The 12,833-nt window shown below is 48.3% G+C and overlaps 1 protein-coding gene across 2 annotated transcripts in view; it reads left to right on the forward strand.

The window, feature by feature from the left end:
* Positions 1-12,027: 12,027 nt before the first annotated feature.
* ALPL (alkaline phosphatase, biomineralization associated) overlaps positions 12,028-12,833 on the forward strand; it is a 72,201-nt gene continuing 71,395 nt past the window's right edge. Inside the window, exon 1 of one of the 2 annotated variants that reach the window (XM_064363416.1) lies at positions 12,028-12,117. The gene's annotated coding sequence lies outside the window, so the exon portion shown is untranslated. Of the gene's footprint in view, positions 12,118-12,454; positions 12,550-12,833 lie in introns of those variants that run through there. The other variant, XM_012440170.3, reaches the window with a different exon arrangement.

Genomic DNA, 12,833 nt, shown 5'->3' on the forward strand with positions numbered 1-12,833 from the left:
ATATAGCAAAGGCAAGACAATGGATAAAGATAGAAAGCAGATCCGTAATGCTTGGGGCTGGAGTTGCAATTGACTGCAGAACAGCATGAGTGAACTCTGAAGTGAAGGAAAGGTTCTGAAGCTGGACTAGGGTGATGGAGGCGCAGCTGTATACATTTCCTAAAACTGATCAAACTATACCCTGAAAATGGTTGATTTTATAGTATATAAACTAAACCTCAGTGAACTGAGCTAGAACTTGGATCACCTGATCCAAATATCATAAATTGTGACTTATATTGATAACTATGTTTTAAAAGAGAGCATTTGTTTGTTTGTTTGTTTCGTGTTTGTTTGTTTTGAGACAGAGTCTTGCTCTATCAGCAGGTGGGAGTGCAGTGGTGCGTTCTCGGTTCACTGCAACCTCCGCCTCCTGGGTTCAAGCGATTCTCCTGCCTCAGCCTCCCGAGAAGCTGGGACTGTGGGCGCGTGCCACCACGTCTAGCTAATTTTTTGTATTTTTAGTAGAGACGGGGTTTCACCATGTTGGCCAGGATGATCTCGATCTCTTGATCTTGTGATCCGCCCGCCTTGGCCTCCCAAAGTGCAGGGATTACAGGAACGTGCCAATGCGCCTGGCCTGAGAGCACGGTTTTCAGAACGCTTGTGTTCAGTGGGCACACGGAGGAGCTCCTGAGTGCACGTTTGAGTGTGTGTTGGGTCTTGCAATGAATCCAGTCCTTTGCACTCATTGAGGACTCTGGTGTCCTTTGTCTCTTGCCACAGCAGCCCCTATCATCAGAATTGAAGGCTTCAGTAAAGAGATATTTAAAAAAGAAATCACACCATCCAAATATAACACTGTGAATTTAGGCTTATGCTGTTACATTCTTTCTCCTATGAATACGTTTATTTTTACATTGTTGAAATTAAATGTATATAGTGTGTTTTAAATTAACTATATGAAATAAACATTTTCCATGATGTTGAAACAAACAACCAAGGTGTTAAATGGGATATCGCTGTGTGATAATATTGCTAGGTATTTTAGATCACTTGACTTTTTGCATTCACACTTTCTAGCATGAACCTAGATGATTTATATATATATATATATTTTTTTTTTTTAAGAAAGAAAGAAAAAGAAAGAGAAAGGGGGAGAGAGAACAGAAGTCTTGCTCTATTGACCAGGATGGAATGCAATCTAAAAATAGGTATTAAAAACCTCTTTTATGCCGATAATTATGCTTAACAGCGGAGACAGGAAGGAATAAGGGAAGAAAATAACAAACAAACAGCCAACCAATATTTCATTTAAGTCTGTGAAATGCTATGCAAATGCTGAAGAGTGATTTATTTCCAATCATGTGGTCACTTTCAAAATAGGTGTAATGTGATACTGAGAAAAATGTATGTTCTGTGGACCTGGGGTGAAGAATTCTATAACTATTCACTGAGTTTACTTGTTCCAGGTCTGAGTTCAAATCATAGATGTCCCTGTTAATTTTCTATCTTGTTGATCCATTGAATATTAACAATGTGGTGTCAAAGTCTCCTGCTATTATTGTGCGGGAGTCCAAGTCTCTTTATAAGTCGTTAAGAACTTGTCTTATGTATCTGGGTGCTCCTATATTGGGTGCATATATATTTATGATCGTTGACTCCTGTTGTTGAATTGATCCTTTTAACATTATGTAATGTCCTTCTTTGTTTCTTTTAGTCTTTGTTACTATTAAAGTCTATTTTGTCAGAGACGAAAGTTACAACTCCTGTTTTTTGTTGTTTTTGCTCTCCATTTGATTGGTACGTCTTCCACCAACCCTTTGTTTTAAGTCTTAGTATGTCCTTGCTTATGAGATGGATCTGGATACAGCACATCGATGGGTTTTGACTTTTTATTCAATTTGCCTGTCTGTGTCTTTGAGTGGGGCATTTAATCCATTTAAATTTAGGATTAATATTGATATTTGTGAGTTTAATATTGTCGTTTAATGCTAGATGGCTATTTTTCCCATTAGTTGATATAGATTATTCATTATGGAGATACTCTTTACCTTTTGGTAAGTTTTTGGGATGACTGATACTGGTTGTTCCTTTCTGTGTATAGTGCTTCTTTCAGAAGCTCTTGTAAAGCAGGCCTGGTGGTGATGAAATCTCTGAGTGCTTGCTTGTTTGCAAAAAATTTTATTTTTCCTTCATTTATGAAGCTTAGTTTGGCTGGATATGAGATTCTGGGTTGAAAATTCTTTTCTTTGAGGATATTGAATATTGACCCCCACTCTCTTCTAGTTTGTAGGGTTTCTGGTGAGAGGTCTGCTGTGAGTCTGATAGGCTTCCCTTTATGGGTAACCTGACCTTTCTCTCTAGCTGCCCTTAGAATTTTCTCCTTTATTTCAACCCTGGTGAATCTAACAATTATGTGTCTTGGGGTTGCTGTACTTGAGGAATATCTTTGTGGTGTTCTCTGTATTACCTGGAGTTGAGAATTGTCCTGCCTTACTAGGTTAGGAAAGTTTTCCTGAATAATATCCTGAAGAATATTTTCCAGCTTGGATTCATTCTCTTCATGACACTCAGGTACATCTATCAAACGTAAATTAGGTCTTTTCACATAGTCCCATATTTCTTGGAGACTTTGCTCATTCCTTTTTACTCTTTATTCTCTAATCTTGTCTTCTCGTTTCATTTCCTTAAGTTGGTCTTCGACCTCTGATATCCTTTCTTCTGCTTGATTAATTCGACTGTTAAAACCTGTGCATACTTCACGGAGTTCTCCTATTGTATTCTTCAGTTCCATTAATTCATTTATATTCCTCTCTAAATTGTCTATTCTCGTTAGGATTTCGTCAAATCTTTTTTCAAGGTTCTTAGTTTCTTTACATTGGGCTAGAACATATTCTTTTAACTCACAGAAGTTTCTTATTATCCACCTTCTGAAGCCTAATTCTGTTAATGGAACGCACTGGTTCTCCATCAGGCCTTGCTCCCTTGTTGATGAGGAACTGTGATCCCCTGTAGAGGGAGAGGCATTCTGATTTTGGGTATTCTCAGCCTTTTTATGCTGGTTTCTTCCCATCATTGTAAATTTATCCACCTGTCGTCTTTGTAATTACTGACTTTCAAATTAGGTCTCTGAGTGGACGTCCAACTTGATTCCCAGCGCCGGAATCTGAGCAACCCACTGCGCCGGCTAAAACAGCCGTGTTAAAGATTCATGGTGCTTTTCTGCCTGGGAATCTCTGGTCTGGCTTCCTTCTTGAGTCCCTTTTTCAATCAGCTGAATAGGTGACTCCGCCTTCCCGGAGCTCCAAACGTCGACCAAAAGGGGACCCAGTCCCACTTACTCTGCACCGGGAACCGCCGTGCCGGCCACAAGAGTTGTGCTGGTGACCCGTGGGGCTCCTCTGCTGGGAATCTCCTGGTCCGTGAGCAACAAAAATTCATCTGAAAGTGTGGCATCCTCTCATTCTCTGCGCTTTCACTGGGAGCTACAATCCGGAGTTGTTAGTAATCGGCCATCTTGGATCTCTTTCTGATTTATATATTTTAAAATACATTGAACTTTACACATATACAATATTTTTATTATTATTTACTTCAAGATGCTTTGGGAAAGTGCTTGCCTAAATCCTAAAGTCGCTGTGTGTGGGACATTTGGGAGCTGCCTTTCCAGCATCCATCCACTCCCCTCTTCTCTTGTCAGGGCAGATTGGGTGGGTTGGACTCTGCTCCATCTCCATGGGTGGGCCTGGATTGGCTTAGATCAGTCATTGTGGTGACAGGCTTAGGGAGCTCAGCATGGAGGTTGGGTCCAGGAGATACAATTTCAAGACATGTGTTTGGGGAAATAGACTGATTTTCTTTCTTTCTTTCTTTCTTTCTTTCTTTCTTTCTTTCTTTCTTTCTTTCTTTCTTTCTTTCTTTCTTTCTTCCTTCCTTCCTTCCTTTTTCTTTCCTTCTTTCTTTTTCTTTCTTCTTACTTTCTCTCTTTCTTTTTCCCTCCCTCCCTTCCTTTTTTTGATCTATTAACAGTGACTTCCATGTTTCACCTGGGAACCTCCACTTGGGTGAGAATGTGGCAAAAGGGAGGGAGATGAGCTGAGAAATAAAAAGATAGAAAAGCAAGGTCCTGATTGCATCACCGAATCACTGAGAAGACGCTCTGGATGTAGACTTTTTTTTTTTGAGACAAGGTCTCAGTCTGTCACCCGGGCTGAAATGCAGTGGCTTGATTACTGCTCACTGCAGCCTCAACACCCCCATACCCTCTCCCCGACCAGCTCAAGCCATCCTACCACCTCAGCCTCCAAAGTAGCTAGGACTACAGGCATGTGCCACAATGCTCAACTACTTTTGTATTTTGTTTGTAGAGATGGGATTTTGTCACATTGCCCAGGCTGGTCTCCAAGTCCTGGGCTCAAGCCATCCTCCCGCCGTGGCCTCCCAAAGTGCCAGGATTAAAGGCATGAGCCATTGTGTCCTGCCTCTGGTTATAGACTTTTCAGTTTAGTGAGCCAATAGCTTCCATTATTTTCAAAACCAATTTGAGAAGTTAGATTTTTTTGTTACTTGGGACTTCCTAACTGGTGATGAAACTGGTACCAGAAGCGGGATATTATAAGTAACAGACCTTGCACTGTGGGACTTGTAGAGCTGACCAGGTAGGTGCAGGAGACCTGGACCCGAGGCTCTTGGCTGGGAAGGTGGCAATTCTCAAATAGCTGGTAAAGAATTGGTTACTCCATAGCCTGCTAAACCTTGGAATTTAAACCATGTGCCCACATAAGGCTACTTCTTTAGGAGACTTGTGGGAAAATTTTAGAATTTTAAAATGGTTGGCTGGCACTTCTTGTGGTCATTAGTAAATTCCTACAAGAAAGAAATACGATTCTTTTGAAATGGGCCAGCTGAAAGGAGACAGGGAAGAACTATGGCTTTGCTAAGAGAGGCCCTTTAGACCTGAGTCCTGCAATCCAAATTGATAGAACGTCCAGGAGTCCAGCCAAAAAAGCTGAATTCTCTACTCCAAGCTATACTCAGTGTAAGGGGAGGCCAGGAGGCAGAAGACAGCAGGAGAGAAAACTGAAGAGTCTTCAGGGTCCTCGCAAACACATCCTGTTAAATATTCTTGGTTTGACAAGCAGACGCAGATCCTCTCATGTTTTTGCTGGAATGTAGATGGTAGATAAGAGGCCAATTACTGGTACCTCTCTGCCTCTGTCTGTGGCTTTGACCTACCAAGATAGAGACCATCCATTAAAACAAGCCTGGAGGAATGCACAGAGCTCAAGGTCACTTGCCAGGAGATACATATTCCAAGGTTGTGTTCTGGACACAAAGATGTGGGAGGTTGCTGGGTTGGGCTACTAGTCCATGCATTTCAATGGAAGCAAATAGACTGGACATCTAGTAAGCCTTTAAGAAGAATATTGCTGGCCGAGGCTAGGCATGGTGGTTCACACCTCTAATCCCAGCAGTTTGGGAGGCCGAGGCAGGTGATCACGAGGTCAAGAGATCAAGACCAGCTTGGCCAACATGGTGACATCCCATCTCTACTAAAAATACAAAAATTAGCCTGGCATGGTGGCATGTGGGAGGCTAGCTATTTGGGAAGCTGAGGCAGAAGAATCTCTTGAACCCGGGAGGCGGAGGTTGCAGTGAGCTGAGATTGCGCCACTACACTCCAGCTTGGTGACAGACAGAGAATCCATCAAAATAAAAAAAAAAGAAAAGAATATTGCTGACCGGGTGCGGTGGCTTATGCCTGTAATCCCAGCACTTTGGGAGACCAAGGCAGATGGATCACTTGAGGTCAGGAGTTTGAGACCAGTCTGGCCAACGTGGTGAAAAATTAGCTGGATGTGGTGGCATGTGCCTGTAATTCCAGCTACTTGGGAGGCTGAGAGAGGAGAATCGCTTGAACTGGGAGGCAGAGGTTGCAGTGAGCTGCGATCATGCCACTGTACTCTAGCTTGGGCCACAGAGCAAGATTCCATCTCAAAACAACAACAACAAAAGAAGAATATTTCTAAAAGAATTCCCAACATGGCCAGCACCAGCCTGCCATTGCCCAGGCCCTAAAGCCTCCTTAGGTCCCTGAATTTGCATCTAACAGGAAGTGGGATGCTGAAGTGGGGCAGCCTCCCAGGGGAAGCATCTCCAAGGCTCATTTCAGCTGTGTCCGCAGAAGATAAGGAGATGACGGCCGGGTGCATTGGCTCATGCCTGTAATCCCAGCACTTTGGGAGGCCAAGGCAGGTGGATCTCTTGAAGTCAGGACTTCAAGACCAGCCATGTCTACTAAAAATACAAAAATTAGCTGGGCATGGTGGTGTGCACCTGAAATCCCAGCTACTCCGGAAGCTGAGGCAGGAGAATCGCTTGAACCCAGGAAGCAGAGGTTGCAGTGAGCCGAGATCGTGCCATTGCACTCCAGCCTGAGAGACAGAGCAAGACTGAGTCTCAAAATTAAAAAAAAAAAAAAAAAAAAAAGAGGATGACCAGACAGGCTGAGGTACAGGCAGGAAGGTGGATGAATCTTCAAGAAGATTTTATCAGAGATGGTGAAAACCCTGTGTCAGAGGTGAAGGAGATCTCTCTGCATCCTGGGTATAGCCAAGCTTTGGTCCTACTTATCAGGGATGGCTTTTTTTTTTTTTTTTTGAAATGGGATCTCACTATGTTACCCTGGCTGGTCTCAAACTCCTGGGCTCAAAAGCTGTACTCTCATATCATCAGCCTCCTGAGTAGCTGGGATTACATGCATGTGTCACTATACCTGGAAGAAATAGCTTCTTTCCTGCCTCCATTCTGGAAAATACCATGGCCTGCTAAGGCTAGGCCTGCCTGAATCTGTCTTGGCCTCTGAATCCAGCCCCCAGCACAGTGCCTTGACCCTTCCTCTTGGCATGCGGCCTTCTCCAGGGCTGAGAATAGGAAGCAACATGCTCTCTCTGAGCTTGGCACTTGTTCACAAGTCCTTTTAGAAATAAAAGACAAAATGAGGACACTGTTTGCCGGACAATGGAGTTTTCTCACAGGGCAGGCTACGCAGGCCTTTGTTAGGGGGACTTCCTTTAAGGGCAGCTGGAGCTAGAAGACGACCCAGGTCAGGGGCTGGCCGGCTCTTAGGGTACTGAGCTCAGGGCTGACTGCTGGAAGGGACCCAGGGCCTGGATGGAGCTGTGGGTGTGAAGGGACATGGTGGGTGTCCTGTGACGGGAGGAACGGTCTGTGACAGGAGGCTGACTGAGCTGGAGAAGATGAGGCTGGAGCAAAGGCTGGACTCAAGATAGGTTGACGTCAGGAGCTGGGGCAGGATTAGAGGAACAAGCCTGGGCTGGGGGAGGGCTTGAGGGTCATGGCTGGTCCTGGGAGGGCATGTCACGCACTGCTCAGGAGCCCAGGCATCAGACACAGGCGGCCTGAGTTCCAACCCTCCTCCTTCCCTGGCTATCTGGGTAGTCTTCATCTCAGCCCCTCCTTCCCTCAGTCTTCACTCCCCTCACCTTCCCTCCATTGAACACCCTATTTAATGCCACACTCTCCTGTCCCACTTGGCACTCCCGTCCCGCTTATCTGCTCCAACTCCTTGCCCTTATCCCTACTGTCTTTTTTTTTTTTTTTTTTTGAGACAGAGTCTCTCTCTGTTGTCCAAGCTGGAGTGCAGTGGCATGATCTTGGCTCACGGCAACCTCTGCCTCCTGGGTTCAAGTGATTCTCCTGCCTCAGCCTCCTGAGTAGCTGGGATTACAGGCGTGCACCACCACATCCAGCTAATTTTTTTTTGTATTTTTAGTAGAGATGGGGTTTCTCTATGTTGGCCAGGCTGATCTTGAAGTCCTGACCTCAAGTGATCTGCCCACCTTGGCCTCCCAAAGTGCTGGGACTACAGGTGTGCACCACCATGCCCGGCCCCACTATCTTACTAACTTACTTATTAATGTTTTTTGTTTATTATCTACCTTCCCAACTAAAGTGTCAGTTCCATGAGGAAAGACGTCTCTGTTTTGTTCACTAGTGTGTCCAATTCTTTGAGTGGTGTCTGGTGCAGAGCAGGCATCCAATAAATAGTTGTTGAAGGAATAAGGTTATCAAGCCTGTCTGGGGTAAGAGCCTACTCACTGGAAAGGTGACGATGATTATAGTGACGGTGCTTTGGCGCTGCAGAGAGGAGCAAGCTAAATCTCACCTATAAAGAGATTTGCATCGGGCTGCAGACACAGAGGAAGTGCCCAGCAAACGATAGCTCACACACGCCTCAGTTTCCTCATCCGTAAAGACATAATAAGAGTCGTTGCTCTGTAGGGACTTGAGGACTTGATGGGTTAATGCGTACAAGCAGAAGAGGCCCTTCCCTGCAGCCAGCGTCCAGTTGTCCTGACCATGGCAGTGTTGGTTCAATGATGCTGCTTCGGCTGTCGTAATCTCTTCCATTTCCTGCCTTTTAGTTCATTTTTGGGGCGGGGGTTCATTTTGTAACTGAGTTAAAGGTGGGACTGGAGGTGGCACTGGGAATCAAATGGCTGAACCTGTGGTTAGGCCTGGGCTTGAGACAAAATGATCCCTCAAGCCCAAGCATCAAAACAGACCAAGGTTTCCAGGCAGGCCCCCTTGCCTTTAAATAGATTTCAGGCATTCTTAGGCCACAGTTGACTCCTCACTGCCTCTCCATGAACAGACCTCAGAGTTTTGTTTTTCTGCCTCTTTCCATTCTTTCTCCTTCATCCCTGTCCACTGAGGACTTGGCTGTCCCCCCTTCCCCCCACCCTATGCCCTACGCTCGTGGGCTCCTGGCCTTCTCATCTCTACCTTAGCTTCTTTTTTTTTTTTTTTTCTGACATAGGAGTCTCACTCTGTCACCCAGGCTGGAGTTCAGTGGTGCAATTTTGGTTCACTGCAACCTTCGCCTCCAGCATTCAAGCAATTCTCATGCCTTAGCCTCCTGAGTAGCCTGGACTACAGGCGCACGACACCTCACCGGGCTAATTTTTATATTTTTAGTAGAGACTGGGTTTTGCCATGTTGACCAGGCTGGTCTCAAACTCTTGACCTCAGGTGATCCACCTGCCTCAGCCTCCCAAAGTGTTGGGATTACAGGCGTGAGCCACCGCACCTGGCCTAACTTAGCTTCTAATTCTAATGCCTGATGAACTTCTCTAAATTTCTTTTTTCCAAGGCAAAGTTTCACTCTGTAGGCCAGCCTGGAGTGCAGTGGTGTGATCATAGCTCACTGTAGCCTCTAACTCCTGGGCTAAAGAGACCCTCCCACCTCAGCCTTCCAAAGTCCTGGGCTGACAGGTGTGAGCCACCATGCCAGGCCTGCCTAGTGAACTTGAAAGTCTAGTTTGAGGCACAGGCTCATGGCATGCACTTAATAGATATGGAATAAATGAATGGGTAGAAAAAGCCCTGGGCTGGGAATAGAAAACCTGGCATCCAAACCCAGCTCTGGCCCTGACCTGTAAGTAACTACTATCTCTGGCCTTGACTTTCCCCATCTGTAGTGGGGACTATAAACACCTGCCCGGCCCACCTTATGATGCTGCTGTGAGACTCAAAAGGCATCATCAGCTCTTAGGCACGGGGAGCTTGGAGGTTACATCCAATTTGCTCAGTTTTCAACAAGGAAGTGGTGCCCCAGGGACAGTGATGGAGAGAAATCTAGTGTAATGAGCTGCTGCCACCAGCTGAGTGGTCCTGAAATATTGGCATCTGGGCTGCACTTAAGAGACTGACCAGTTCAAAAGGCCAGAGGGAATCTGAACCTTGGTGGGAAAAGTGACTCGCTCAGCTCCCCAGCAAGCCAGGGAAGAGCTGGAGGGTGGACTTGAATCTCCTATTCGAGGTCCAGGACTCCTTTCTGCTGTGTTGACAGAGCCAGGAGGAGGGGGACCCGGGGAGCAGGGGAGGCAAGGGCTGCTGGGTGCCCCAATCTCAGTTGAATTCTCCTTGAGGGACCCAGCCCAGGAGCAGAGTAAGAAGGTGTGAGGGCGGAAGGTGGCAGGGCTGGCCAAGCAGTACAGTCCCTGTTGCTGATAACCAATCCCTGGACTCGCAAGGTGGAGGGGACTTGAGGGCCAATCACAGACACGGGGGCCTAATGCTGGCCATGTGGCTCAACCAGAAGTGCCTGTCCCTCATAGCTTTGGGGAGATCAGAAGTCAGATGACGGTTGAGCACGGTGGCTCATGCCTGTAATCCCAGCACTTTGGGAGACTGAGGCAGGGGAATCGCTTGAGCCCAGGAGTTTAAATCAGCCTGGGCAACATAGAAAAACCCTGTTCTCTACAAAAAAATACAAAAATTAGCCGGGCATGGTGGTGCATACCTGTAGTCCTGGCTACTGGGGAGGCTGAGGTTGGGGGATCGCTCGAGCCTGGGAGGTTGAGGCTGCAGTCAGCTGACATCATGCCTCTGTATTCCAGCATTCCAGCCTGGGCAACAGAGTGGGACCCTGCCTCAGGAAAAAAAAAGAAAGAAAGAAAGGTCAGGGGTGCTTGCACCCTGTCACCACGATAGGTACAAGGAGTGCCTCCAGTTCCCTGCTGGCTCTGCCTCCCAGCCCCATTCCAATAGCAACAGGCAGAGATCCTCCATGCCTGGGGGCTTGCCCCGGCTCACTGATGATGATACCATCTTAACTTTCCTGGAATCCTTAAACCCTTCCTTGGCATTTGTGAGCAAATTACTGAGCCTCTCCCATGCTTTAGGGCCAGCGCTGGGTGCTTTTACCCGCAATTTCTTACAGAGGATGGCATTTCCTAAACTTCATTCATTCGCTACCACCACGATTTTTGCCATCATCACCTAATCCATGAAATACATAAATAAATAGTATTTACTCCATAATTAGACTCACTTTTTAAAAAAATAAATTTATCTCAAAAGGGAAACTATATCGCTCCTATAAATAAACAGTATCAACCAAAAATACAAAAAGAAATAAAAGTAAATACAAAGACATTCTTGGTTTCTGGCATCAGGCCCCCGTTCTGGCTCTGACCTTTCTAGAAGTCATGTGATCTCTCTGGGCCTCAGTTTTCTCTTCTGGAAAATGGAGCTGTTGGGAGTTAATGCATGCCTGGCCCTGAGCCTGGCACGGAGTGGGTGGGAGAGAGATTGCTCGACCTGGCTAAAATTGGTTCTCTGGGCACTAACACTTTCTCTCTGCTTCAGCCTCAGCTTTCTCCTTCTGATCTTCAGGGAAAAGGAGGCTTCAGGAAGACTGGGGCTTAGATGCTGAGGAAGTCAGGACTCCCAGGAACTCACAGTCCTCATCTTCAAATTTCTGACTGGCTGCTGTGGCTTAGAGGCACAAAATGTTCCAGGCAGCTGCAAGGGCCACTAAGACCCTCCTGTTAGGAATCAGTGATCTCTCTGCTGCTGGAGGCATTCAAACAGAGCGTGTGGACTTCTCACCACGAAGTTGTCCAGAGAATTCAGTGCTTAGAGGAAAGGGAATGGTGATTCCATCATGACTGGTTCCCCGGGAGCAGGAGTGGGGCCAGCAGCACCCAGCCTCTGCCTTGGCTCCCATCTCTCCAGGATTTTGGTGTTTCATCTGTACTTTTCAAGCACTGCATCATATGACTCTTGCACAAGCGAAAGGCCAGGAGAGACAGTGTCTATCTGCTAAAGAGGGCCAGGCTGGTCCACATAGGTCAAGTGACTTGGCCAAGGTCACCAGAGGGGAGTTTTGAACCTGAGCTGTCTGACTCCACTGCCTGGGAAGGGCCTGCCCCTCCTCTGGCATCCAGGAGGCATGTCCTGGGGCTCTGGCTGGGACATAGCGGGATCCCTGCCCGGACCCTTTACTTCTCCAAGAAGACAGAAAGAGGGTGTTTAGGGGGTGGTTTCCCTCCAGATGCCACCCCTCCGAGGTCCCCTTCTGCTTCTTCTTGCAGTAGCCAGGAAAGCAGCCCACTGGTAGGGAAGTGGGGGTGGAGGTGGAGAGTCAGAGGTGCACGTGGACAGAGACAGAGAGACAGGGGCACGTGGGCAGAGACGGTTAAAAGCAGAGACCTAGAGAAAGCCAGATAGGTAGACACACAGTGACAGACGCCAGAGAGGAAGGAAGACAAAGACGGACGGGTGGAGACAAAGACTCCCAAGAGACGCAGAAGGAAGATGCCGAAGGTAAAGACAAACAGAAGACGCGCACAGGTAGCAGGTCAGAGCCTGGGCTCGCGGAGAGAGGAAGGGATGAGCCGGAACAGCCCGGAGGCAGAGAGCCCGAGAGCGCGGGGCGCGCGAGGGACGCCAGGGCCGAGCCACCCTGGCCCGTCCCTAGTCCCGTCCCGGCAGGTGGCGCCCTGGCCTCGTGGCGCGACCCGCCCGAGGGACGCGGGGCGCAGGCCGGGGGCGGGGCCGGGCTGGGGAGGGGTTGGGGCCGGGGGCGGGGGAGGGGCGGGCTGCCCCGGCCCGGCTCGGGCCCCGCGGCCGCCTTTATAAGCCGGCGGGGGAGGTGGCCCGGGCCGCGTTGCGCTCCCGCCACTCCGCGCCCGCGTTCCCGGCTCCGCGCTCCCACGCGCTTGTGCCTGGACGGGCCCTCGCCAGTGCTCTGCGCAGGTAAGGACTCGACGCTGCCTCCGCCCCGGCTCCCAGGGACCCCCGCGGACGCGCTCGATCCCTGGCCCCTTCTGCATCCTCCGCTGGCCTCGTGGTTGAATTTTAATGGCAGGGCCGGGGTCTCCTGCGCCACGCCGCTCACAGCAGCCCAATCGGGATTCCCCGCAATTGATCCTGTCCCTGTCCCCGCGCGCATCCCAAGATCCCAGCGCGCGGGACGGGAGGTTGGACGTGGCGCCCGCTGAGCCGGCGAGCTCAGGGGACCGCGCTCGGGACCGCCCTGC

This window comes from Aotus nancymaae, unplaced genomic scaffold (genome assembly GCF_030222135.1).
Source record: "Aotus nancymaae isolate 86718 unplaced genomic scaffold, 86718_ANA_hifiasm-v0.15.2.pri h1tg000053l, whole genome shotgun sequence".
Lineage (NCBI taxonomy): Eukaryota > Metazoa > Chordata > Mammalia > Primates > Aotidae > Aotus > Aotus nancymaae.